Below are 12,773 nucleotides of genomic sequence, written 5' to 3' on the forward strand. Positions count from 1 at the left end.
TTATAAATGACTATAAAGCCCCTTTCACACAGAGATTCCAGAAAATACGCGCATAATGTGACCCAGCATTTATCCCGGAATTGTTTGATTTCGGTTCATTCACACTGCCAGTGATTTGCCGGGAATTCCGGGATCTGTGAGTGCGTTCACACACAACCCGTAAAAATCCTGGGAAGACACATGACGCCAGGATGAGACGTATAACGGACGCGTCGAAAACGTGTACATGCGCATACCGTTCCACAAAGCTGGTGAACAATCTCAGCTTCAGTACGGATAGTGAGGAGCTCCTGGTCTCTGCTTCGCTCCAGTTTGCAGGTCTTTGTTCCTCCTTTTGTTGATGACGAACACAATCTTTCTTCTAGAGCAACAGAGTCACGCGATGGGACACACTCTTTACGGCATTGGACCTGGCTTTTGTTCACACAGCGCGCGTTCCGGGACTGATTCCGGCAATGTTACTAGGTCCAAACCCTAATCTTATACTAAGCACATGTTGTTAATTGATATTACTACTCATTTGTGGCTACTCATTTGTGTAATTACACATGTAACAAGAACATTTCAAATAAAGTGTACCTGAAGAAATAAATGCATACAGGTTTGTAATGACATGACGATGGTAAATGACATGACAACATAAGTAAATGATGACAGAATTTTTATTTTTGAGTGAACTGTCCCTTTAAGTGAGAGCAAGACAGGGCAAAGCGGAAGACAATGAGGTTTAAAAATCTTCACAGGCAGACATAGAGACAGGCTTCTGCTCCTTCAGGCAGACAGAGTGAAACAAGGTTAGACTCTTGCAGGCAGATAAAGTGAAACAGCATAAGACTCTGCACAGGGGACAGAGACAGGGTTACTCTCTGCAGGCGAAGGGGGTGGGGGGGGGGGGTCTGAAGCCCAGCTGTTTTGAGTGTGACCCAGTGCCGGTGCTATGGGGAGGCATTAGTGGGCAATGCCCCCCCAAATGTATTTAATGCCCCCCCAAATTGAATTATGATATAATTTACAAAATAATATCAGTTTAATTTAATTCACATTTCAGTGAGAAATAGTACAAATATATGTCTACAAACGGCTCATTAGCTGAAAATACAATAAAGCCAACATAAAAACCACAGTGTGAAGCTGTGAGGAAACCCCCCTGCCGCCCCCCCAATCACGCACGTTAATACTTGAATGAAATGATCTTCAGTTGGCGCGACCGCGCGAGCTTCCTGCATTCAAAACAAAGCAAACAGATGAAAACTCTCCAAAAATGGACATTAGAAAATGGTTCAATACCACAGTTTCTCCTTACACATCGATTACCCAGCAAGACAACGACGGCCGGCTTTGGCATTTGGTGCTTCTACCGTGCAGTGTTGTAGTCGAGACCGAGACCAAAGACAGTCGAGTCCGAGTCGTTAGTGTATTTATCTAACTGGCATGTACTGTAAATGTTCACTATGAGTTGTCACGTGATTAAACTAATAGTTTAGTTGGCCTATTTTTTGCGCTGCCCATTGTCCTGAAATGTCACTCACTCCCGCCGTGGAGAAACAGGTGTTTAAGCCTATATTTTCTTGTAAATGGAAATTGTAGAATAATATCTGTGTCACAGTCTGTCGTCTTCACCTGTTTGTCCCGTCATCTGCACTACACTTCCCCGGATCCTTTTGTTCCTCTCCCGGACTCACTCTCCAATCAGCCACCTGTTCCTCGTCCTGTTATTATCATTTTCACCTGTGTCCACCCCTATTAGCCTGATTCCTCTGTGTATTTAGTTGAGTTCAGTGTCATTCTAAGTTTGTCGGTCGATGTCTATTGTTGTTGATTTTGAACCTGTGTGGTGCCTGTATTCCCGTCTGCCTGCCTGTATTTATATAATAAACCCTGTTCTCACCGATACTCCAGTCTCCTCGTCCTTCAGCCAGAGCCACACCGTGACAATCTGTGTATGTTGTGGGTGTTTTTTATTTGTGAAAGGTGTTAAAGGTTTTATTTGATAAAGGTAACTACATGATGCTTTTTTAATAGTAGGCTACGAATGTAAATGCTTATGTTAGAACAAAGCAGAATAAAGATGAGTAACTTAGTTTTTTTTTCTCACTTCCGCCATTGAGATAGCATACACTGTTAGACCTTACCAGGTTTTTTACAGTAAAATACTGGCAACAGGCCAAATTATGACACTATCATACCATTTTCCAATAAAACAGTAATATACTGTAGGAAACAAAAATAGCCTACAGGAATATACTGTGAATTAACAGTCGACACTCAGAGACTGTGTTCATAATCACACCCTATACCCTCATTCACTATTCCCTACATTAGTTCACTAATATAGTCCACTTGAATGAAAAGAAGTGAGTGAATTGAGACACTGATGAACACCTGATAAGCAGAATCACTGAAGGACAGAGAAACAAGAACTGAAAAAGAGAAACACAAGATCTAGAACAGACTTCCAGACACACAGAGTGTGAAAACAGTTTACAAACTAGTTTAACATTATTTGTTTCATACATGTACAAAAGTTCTTGTTGAGATTTTAATTAATAATAAAGTTTTTGTCACCATAATGGAGATCAGTATTTGCTTTAGTAGGTCTCTTGTCCCTGAATTTGTTACATTCATCTATCTCTGACTGTTGTAACAGTGAGTTTTAAAACACACTTATTGTAGCAAGAAAAAGTCAAGAGGAAGTTGATCTGTGATCTGGTGTTATTGGCTTTTGTGATGATGTCATGATCAGTCTGGAATTGTCTGATTTTCAGATCTTTCCTGTATATACTCTTTGAATGTGGGTATATAATATGAAACTTACATTAAGTTATGAGTATAAAATAAATCTGTGAATCTATGACATGAAATCAATATGTTGGTTAATCATGTCTTCTGAATGATATTCTAATCATATAAAACATAAAAATAATATCTTGCTTGAGTCAGACACACACAGACATCAACAATTATAATATTCATCTCAATAATGGTAACATTCAAAAGTTTCATGCAGCAGTGCATGCTGAGTTCCAGGATAGTATAAAACTCCCAGCATGCACTGCTGTATGAATAAAAAAATATACTGCCACCATCATTGAGATTAATGTGCTAAATTTTGATATCTTTGTGGTTCTACAAGACTATGTAGCTCTTTTTTTGGTTTATGTATGATGTGTTAAAAAAAGAGTCATAATTTATTGCTGTGTTTTCACGGTGGTGGTAATGTAACACTTTTGGTTGAGGATTAAACTCTGAACGAGTGAGAATGAATTTTTTTTAATAAATGAACAGACAATATGATGATTTGCATATTTTGAAAAATCAAATCATTACTAAACTGTGTGTCTGCACAAGTGTGACTTGCTTAAACACAGTTCAAAAAGAAAATCTCATGTTACAGCATCAGCAGACCAACTAAAGCAAACACTGATCTTCAAACCAAACATTTTCAATTAAACATCTCAACAACATCTTCTATAGATGTATGACAGAAATAAAGCCATACTGGTTAATAATAAGTGTAATAATGTGTAATGGTTAGTTACACATTACACAATAGTAATTAGTTGTAGTTCTTGTGTTTCTCTATTTTCTGTTCTTGTTGTTCCTCTTTCCTTCGGTGATTCTGCTTGTTAACAGCAGGTGTTCATGCTCAACAATCACTTACATATTCCCTTAATTATCTCACTGCAACACTGCATCAATGTTACTTTTACTCTTTGTAGTGTGGATTTTCTTGTGGGGTAGAAAGGGTTAACAGTGTAAGATAAAAAGACACTCCCACAAAATGTATTTTACCAGTAATAAACTGTAAGTTATGACAAGGTTTTTACTGGCAACACTGTTGCCAGTAGTTAACTGTAAAATCTTGTTTTTTGGGTCACCGTTGTGCTAAAGAGTAGAGCCTGAGCTTCAGTCCAGGAGAAGATCTACAAACATTGATGATAAGCTGCATGTTGCTTTTTTAAAAAGGCACTGTCTGTGTTATAGCAGAATCTGGTGGAAATCTCTTTATTTACAAAAGTAATATTTTGTGGTTTCTAATTAAATAAGTTCACAATAATACTTTGCTCACATTATTAATGCACTATAAATTTAGTTGATTCTTTTAAGTCAGTTTCTGCAAGTGAAGTTAGTTAACTCGAGTTTTAGTCCATTTTTACAGTAAATAACTGACAGTAAATTAGTTTTAGTGCATTTTTACGGTAAGTAACTGGCAACAGTTATTTACTGTAAAAATGCACTAAAACTAATAAGTTGTATTTTTTATTTAACTTGAGTTTTAGTGCATTTTTTACAGTAAATAACTGGCAACAGTGTTGCCAGTATTTTACTGTAAAAAAACCTGGTAAGGTCTAACAGTGTATAAACAACTATTCTGTCAGTGAGAGACTATGTGCATGTTCGTTAGCTTTGCTATTATAAAGCTGTGGTCAGAGTCGGTCTTGCAATTTTTTTTTTGTATAGGCCTATAACCCTTAATCAAATTTCTTAAGAGTCGCTCGTCTTGCAACAATGTGTAATGTTTTATGTGTTTATTGTGTGGGTTGCATTACTTCATGGTAATAACAGAAAAGGCAGTAGCAATAATAAATATAGGATATCTGATATCCGAAAAAAAAGTCCCCATACCTACAGTACCTAGTGCCCACCCATTGAAAATAAATGCCCCCCTGCTAAAAGCGGTCTGAAGCCGGCTCTGGTGTGACCTTGAGTGAAAGAGAAAAAAAAAATGCTGAAAGTTACTCAACTCATTGCTCAGGCTTTGGGCCCAGTGAATGACAATAACTGTTGGCTACTGTGAGCCTGATATTTGTACTCTGATACTCGTATGGCTTATAATACCATCCCCTGCCTCTATGAAGGTCTATCTCAAATGGTTGTCCATGCTTGTATCTGTACTGTTTATACTGCTGAAAAAACAAAACATCTGACAAAAACATAAACGCATTCTTCCAAATGAACATTTAGTCTAAACCCTCACCAAGGGTTTAGACCCTGTTTGTTTTGACTGGAAAAAGTCTTGTTTAGGTTTGGGTTGATAGGGAATTGAGCAATCATGAATATTTGTTGCAAATATGTCATGCTAATTCCACGGTTGCTGTCATTATTCTGCATGTTATCCATTATTTCCCTTTTAAGGCTTTTTGCATTTTTTTTTAATTTTGTTTACATCTTGTAAGGGGTATTGCATCCAAAATATACTTATTTTGGGGTTCTGTAATCTGTAGAATTATGCTGTTTCATGTTTATCACATAATTGTTATTTACAAGATTATGTATATAATAGAAAATAGTAATAGTTTAGGTACATAATAACATACATTGTAAACTGTGCAGACTGTGAGATGTGAGTTTAGAGCATATGTACATGTGCTCCACCCATAACAGTCTTCCACTATAAAAAATGACAAAACACAGGGAGGATGGGATGTTTATTTTTCTGTAAGGACGCTGTATTTGCACTGGGTCAGAAAAAAAAATTGTATATCAGTCTCAATCGGTATCTTTAAGGCCCTTTATTTATTCATTATGCATTAATATTTGTCATTAGTAAGTGTCAAATCTTACATTCTTTCAGACACTTTGTTCTCTACACTACACAAGATGATGTCTCCCCTCCTCCTCCAGATTTCACAACAGTCTGCACATCTCCTTTTCCCCTCCTTTGTCTGTATCTTGTCTGATCATTGAATTATTTTTTTATTTTATTTTTTTATTTATTTATTAGGTTTTTTGTAACTATACAGAGGGTGCTACAACAGAAGTAAAATGAAACCAGGTGTCTGAGAGAGAAAAAAATAATAAAATAAATCAACAGAACAGTTCAGTATCATTATAGACCCTCAACAATTAACCCTGAAATGAGACTTCAATAGATTTCCACGACGCATGCGCGAGAATTGCGATCTCCTTCAACTACTTCAGTTCAGTTCTCGCGCATGCGTCGTGGAAATCTATGGAAGTCTCGTTACAGGCTAACAAGGAAGAAAAGGAATAGTCGAATAAAGTCGTTATTTTTGTTTGTTTTTTCGCACAAAAAGTATTCTCGTCGCTTGATAAACTTATAGTTGAGCCACTGTAGTCACATGGAATATTTAAACATTTTCTTCATTGACTTTCTGGGCCGTCAAGTGTCATTCCCTTAGGAGCCTATGTGGTAGTTATCCAGCTCTCAAATTTAATCAAAAATATCTTCATTTGTGTTCCGAAGATGAACGAAGGTCTTACGGAGTTGGTACAGCATGGGGGTGAGTAATTAATGACTTAATTTTCATTTTTGGGTGAACTAACCCTTTAAAGAGGGATCAAACATCTTTTTAGTTATGATATAATCCTCTGTTTTAGGATGCCAAACGATTATTATAATAATGTAATAATGATTTATATAAGTATTCCTATTATGTAAAATCCATATAGGCCTAGCCAATAAATGTATAGTATAAATGAAAATGAATATTTCAAAAGCGTATTTTACTATTGTATAGGAAAATTACAATAGTAATATTAAAACGCGTCAAAAGCTGCTTTCAAGCACCTCACACCCTCGCCCTACGTCACTATAGATATTCAGTGTAGGGTATCTTTTTTTGCTAAAAAGACGGGCACGTAGTGCAAATGTACGATCTCAACTCGCGTTCAAAGTGCACTCAAAGTCATAGGCAGCGCAGCGTCTGTCTGTGCATCGCAAAAGCCCGTGTTGACAGTTTGTTTAATATAAAGCGGGAGATTACCAGATACAGTATTTTGCTCATGCCCTGTGGGTGTTGTAGCCTAGGCAACTGTATCACGTGCTGTTTGAACTGACGCGCTACTGTGATCTGTCACATTTAAAAGCGCCAAAACGTTCCATATCAAGAGTAAACTTCTCTGTCTGTCAGTGTCAGTGTCATCCTTTTCCGCGATTTTTCTCTGCGTGATAAAATGCAGTGGTCCAATCAGTAGTTAAGAGCCTGATCTTGTTTATAGTAATACAAAAAAATACAGCACAGAATAATTTCTAATTTAGCGTTAGATATCTTTGTTGAGCGTGAGACCGTGAGATTGAGGTTGAATACGTGAGTGTCACGCCAGATGCGTGAGAGTTGGCAACCCTGCATAGCGTGTGATGCCTTTAACCCCTTAACTGTCACCGTCCCGGTACCAGGACGCCTAACTTTACTTCACTATATTTCTATTAAATCCTAATCTAATTATGACAAATTATATATTGTTGGAAAGGTCTAAGACTTCTAAATAGATATTCTATCCCTGTTTTGTGTTAAAAATTATGTAGGAAGAGTAATTGATGAATTTATGACAAGAGTGCACCTCAAAAAATCTGCATCATAACAGGAGTTTTGACCTTTGTCACAAAAAGTTGATGAACCCACTTTTAATCATTGAAACTTCTGTTTTTAGGCTAAAAGTTCATAATAAACATATAATCTAGTATTTTTCAATATAAAAAAAAAATTATAGTACAATATTATCCTCTAAAAATGATTATATTTATATTTATTATCCTCTAAAATATAATATTATTTATTATCGCCTTTTTTATTATATCACATATTTTAGTAGTTATCATAAATTAGGTATCATTTGAAAGCTTATAAACTCAGAATTCATCGTGTGAAAACTGTTTTATAATTAAAAGTTGCGTTACCATAGAAACGGTACTTATTTTATCAGGCTCCTCCCCTTTTGGGCATCATTATATTTCATAATTTATGATCAAAACCTTTTCTAATCTTGACAAAACTGATATTGTCAGAAAGGTCAGAGTCTCAAGGTTCCAAATTTTGTGACAGAATTGATATTTGGACAGAAATGTATTAATTTGTTAAGGCAGAATGTATACAACTAAATTCAATGGAATTCAATGGCACCCGGTGGCTATTTTTGGTACTACGCCTAAACAAAATCTCATGGGAACTTCAATTTTTGTGATATCAACTTCAAATTTGGAACATAACTTGATAAGATGTATGGCTTTGATTTTATAGAAATTTTAGAGTAAAAAATATTGTATAAAATATATATTTTATATAAAATAAAAAATATATAGTACAGTATATTTAATTTACTGTAAATTTAAACTTCCATAACTTTTTCATACTTTCATTTTTTGAAGTGTTTTCACTTCAGCAATATTCTGCTGAGTGTTTTCTTTAAAACACGACCAAACTTGGGTATATATTCCAAAGCATTCTTAAATTACAACCATTTAAGTTTGAATAGTGCATTTTAACCCCCATTCTCAAAAAGGGGGGTGACAGCTAAGGGGTTAAATGCATCATGACTTCAAAGCCAGATGGCCAATTGGCTCAATAGCTATATTAAATAACAAAGGTGAAAGCGGGCAGCCTTGACGTGTCCCCCGCTGAAGTAAAAAGGGTGGCGATCGAACACCGTTGGTGCACACCAATGCAGACGGGAAGGCATACAAAAGCCGTATCCAAGAAATGAGTTTGGGGTCAAACCCAAATACCTAACACAGAAAACAGGTAGTCCCACTCTACCCTATCGAAAGCCTTCTCTGCATCCAATGAAACTATGACTTCAGGGGTATTAGATGGGGGAGAGAAAATAATGTCAAGTAATCACAAAGTATTGAAGAAAGAATGCCTATCCACTGTAAAGCCTGTTTGATCTAAAGAAATTAAGGATGGCATTACATTTTGGAGGCGGAGAGACAGAATTTTGGCAAGTATCTTATCCACAAGTTTCCTACGCCCCATGAGGCCTTGCGTCAAAAGTGGGCGTGACTTCCGGTTTGAAGTAAACAAAGCGCGACTTGATGCTTGACACTCGTTCATTCAACAGTTGACAGTCATTCAAGTTATAGCGATCCAAACTAGCTAACGATGTGGGAACACAACCTCAACGAAATTCAAAAGGGTGAAATAACAGTACCTTTACCCTCCGCAGTAGTTGATTGGGAGTATTATAATAACATTATTAATAATCAATACTCATCAAGGCATGGTGACAGACAGTTATGTGAGCTGACAAACAATTAAAATAAAAAATACACACTTAGTCATTGTGCTTTGGAGTTTATTCAAAACTATAAATGAATGTGCTGCTTGAATACATTAACTGGCACATTTGGTATTCTGTCAACTCACTCTTTGATCCTGAGTTTAGGTGTAACATCAGTAGCGAACAGCACTTGTTGTCCCTGAGCTCCGTAACGACATCTCTCATAAAGATCTGCGTCTTTAAATAGTAAAATAATTATCCGAAAAACAGCTAGCCTCTTCGCTAACTAACACACAAAATACCATTGGAATGCTACTTCCGCCGCCGTACCGGAAGTTTCACCCACTTTATTTTTTACAGGAGCGCCCCTCGGAAACTTGTGGATACGGAGCGGAATGGATGACGCATTTTAAATATCGCTCGATCACGTGAATTTGATCGTGGGAAGCCAAAATCGTGATTAAAATTCGATTAATCGTGCAGCCCTGAATCAATGACAAATTGCATTTGAGAAATTAGAACTGGTTCTCTTAACTGCAACTCTATATGGTTATTATTTTTAAGTGTTTAATCTATTTGATTTTGAAAAGTTAGGTTTTCAGTAGGGGTGTGAACCTACATTGTTCTCAGGGTTCGGTTTGATTACGGTTATCATGTAATCGATTTTAGTTCAATTCGATATCACAATGTATTATGATGCACTGCTTCTTTAATTTTCAATTTTTCAGGTTTCAAAAAGTGATGTGTGTGTTTGCCTATCTGGCACAAAGCACATATGCAACAAATGACGTCAGAAAAGCGTCAGTACATTATAATTGGTTATGATCTATTACTGAACAGATACTGAATTGTCCTCATTTGCATAGCAATGCATCATTGAAACGATTAAATTTGATACCGCTAGTTTTTAAGGTGTAAACTTGGCCTCATGGCGACTGCATCGGACAATTGATAGCCTAACGTTTAGACACTGTCGCAAGGGGAATGCCACAGTGTGTCTACGTTCAGTAGCTTCCGTCGTAAAAGTTGTTACCGTTCGGATTTGGTGGTATTCCACTGCATGATAGCCCATATATTCCCCATTCAGTTCATAAACTGCTAAGGCAGACAAAAAGGTATGATTCTCTGGCCAGAGTGGGGTGTGTGTGAAAGTGTATGAATGTGAATGTGTGAGATAAGGTATTCTGAGAGACACCAAGACAATTAAATATCAATCAAAACACCTGTGTTTAAATTTATTAAGTGGGCCCACAGGTTTAAAATATGACCTCACAGGGTGAAAATAAAATATGGCCAATAAATTAACGGCCATGGATGTTTTTGGCTAACTGAGTGTTTGAGTTATTGTAGTGGCAGAAAGAAACAGTGTCACACATGCGCAGCGTATAACTTTGGGAAGGCAGAGAGCAATCTTACCCTGTCCTCCCCATACTTATTTTTTCCTTTTACAGGATGTCATGATGGATCTCATCGAGCAGAACTGATTCTGTTCCAAATGTATAAATATTGTCTTGTTACTGTTTAACATGAAATTTGACAGGTCTCATCAGAAAAGGAAGACCGGCCAGACAAGCAGATGAGTTAATATATGTTGTCACTAACAAAAATAGTTAAGGTCTCCATTCACAGGTGAAAGCAGAAAGGAAATGGTTCACTCCACAAATAGGGTCCAGTGGGTGCGGTTGTGATCTGAGGACGAATCTCGCAACAATCAGTAAGGTTGGAGAGCATGACACCTCCATCCAAGCATCTCACCTTAAACTAGCCTACACCAACCAGCCCTGAGCAACCCCACACCCAAACGCAGACGACAACACAGCCTCAAGTGGGGGATAAAAGGACGTGCTAGTAACGTACCTCCCTTGCCATCGAGGGAAAAGACCTTACTACGGTTCGCAAAGAACCATTCTGCTGAAGATGGAATGTCAATGGGGCAACGAGATGATCAACACACCTGGAGAAAGATGTGGGCCAACTAATGGTTTAAGTTTATTTGTGTGATGTTTATTGATGTTTTATTTTGGTTCAATCAAACTGTATGACTGAGTTTTGAGATAGATCTCATGATTTGATTAATTACTGATTAATTATTTCAGGTAGGGATGCACCGATATGAACATTTTGGCCGATACCGATAACCGATAATTCTTTACATTTGAAAGCCGATAACTGATATATTGGCTGATAAATCTAAATTAAAAGTGTGATATACTTTGATAACATGTATGCATAAACAAATGGCTACAATAGTGTTCTCATTATAATGGCGTGTATATTACAGTCTCAATTATAGTTATAAATGTGCATTGCAGTTTGAGCTGCGCACGCTAAAGATAAAGATGATTACCGGAAAGGCTACAATGAAGCACTACAGCATCGTTCATTAACTCAACCAGACACACATATACACAAAATAAGCATATTACAAATTACAATGGCAAAGAATGATGCTAATGATTAAGAGAACTTAACTGTGCATGTCATGAAGGCTTAAGTCCATAGATGTGTTTTTTCCACAACGCGCTTGTCGCACTTAAACACTGGCGAACAAGAATTCACATCATTCTTTTGCAGGCGTGTTTTTATTATTCAGAACCATCATGGCGAACCACGCGCATCTCTAAACTGAAGTAAATAATCTATTATCTATCGGCTTTGATAAATCGGCCCAAATTTCCTATTGAATCGATAACGATAAAAATAAATAAATAAATAAATAAATAAATAAAAGGAAAAAAAAAAAAGACCATTTAACAACCGATATTGATGTGGTCAATATATTTTGCATCCCTAATTTCAGGTACACGTAAATTGAGAAGAAGAAAATTTCTTAAATTCCGTAGAGTATAGGGACTCTAACTATTCATTACTGTAAAAATAATAAATAATTTTAGGGACTATTATTGAAGAAACTTTCAAAAAGGTTTTAACAAGTCTAAGACAGATATCATAGATGCTAAAAAATAAAAATAAAATTGTATTAGTCGATCTCTAATGAAAGAGAATAGGTGATAAGTTACTTTGCTGGACAAGGTCTGAATAGATAATTGGTTAACAGTTTATAGTGATGAATTAATGTCTACATTAATATTAGGTGTTTCCAATTGTTAAAACAGAGAAAGAAAAACTTTTAAAAGGGAATTGATTTTGGGAAAAAATATTTAATTATGGATTATTATTAGTTAAAGAAGTTACCAGTGTGATTACTGAAATGTTCCGTTCATGTATTGTCTAATGTCTGTATTTGATATCTGAGAGGTGACTGTGGGTCTAGTCTATTCTAGGAATACAGTAACAGTGCTTGCTTATTTAGCCCGGCTTCCAGAAATGAAATATGGATTTTGTTTTGTTGAGAGAGGTCTTCAACGTATTAAAACAAATTATGTAGACCACAGAGTTGAAACCTAGACCAAGAAAAATATGACCCAAACATATTACATTTAAATTAAAAATTATTCTAATAAGTTTAGACATTTTAGAAATAGAGTATTTTGCTAATAGAGAAATTCTGAAAAGCTTTCTAAATTCACAACGAAGTTACAGATTGAATGATCTGGATCAATGGATCCGTTATGAGCTATTCCGCATTGCCAAAACTTAGAGGCAGAACAACTTAAGTTATGCCTATCAGTTAACTTAATTCTGGAAAATAGGATTGTAGGAAGATATAGTTAAAGATTAATTGGCATATCAGCAGCTAAGGCTGTTCTCGTGGCTAGAGCTAGTTAATTTAAAATAATGACATTGTTTGAAACGAAATAATAAAATTATTGATATTAGTGTACTGTTAAAGGATAAAAATGAATGATTAT

This window comes from Pimephales promelas, chromosome 6 (genome assembly GCF_988280905.1).
Source record: "Pimephales promelas chromosome 6, fPimPro1.hap1.1, whole genome shotgun sequence".
NCBI classification, from domain to species: domain Eukaryota; kingdom Metazoa; phylum Chordata; class Actinopteri; order Cypriniformes; family Leuciscidae; genus Pimephales; species Pimephales promelas.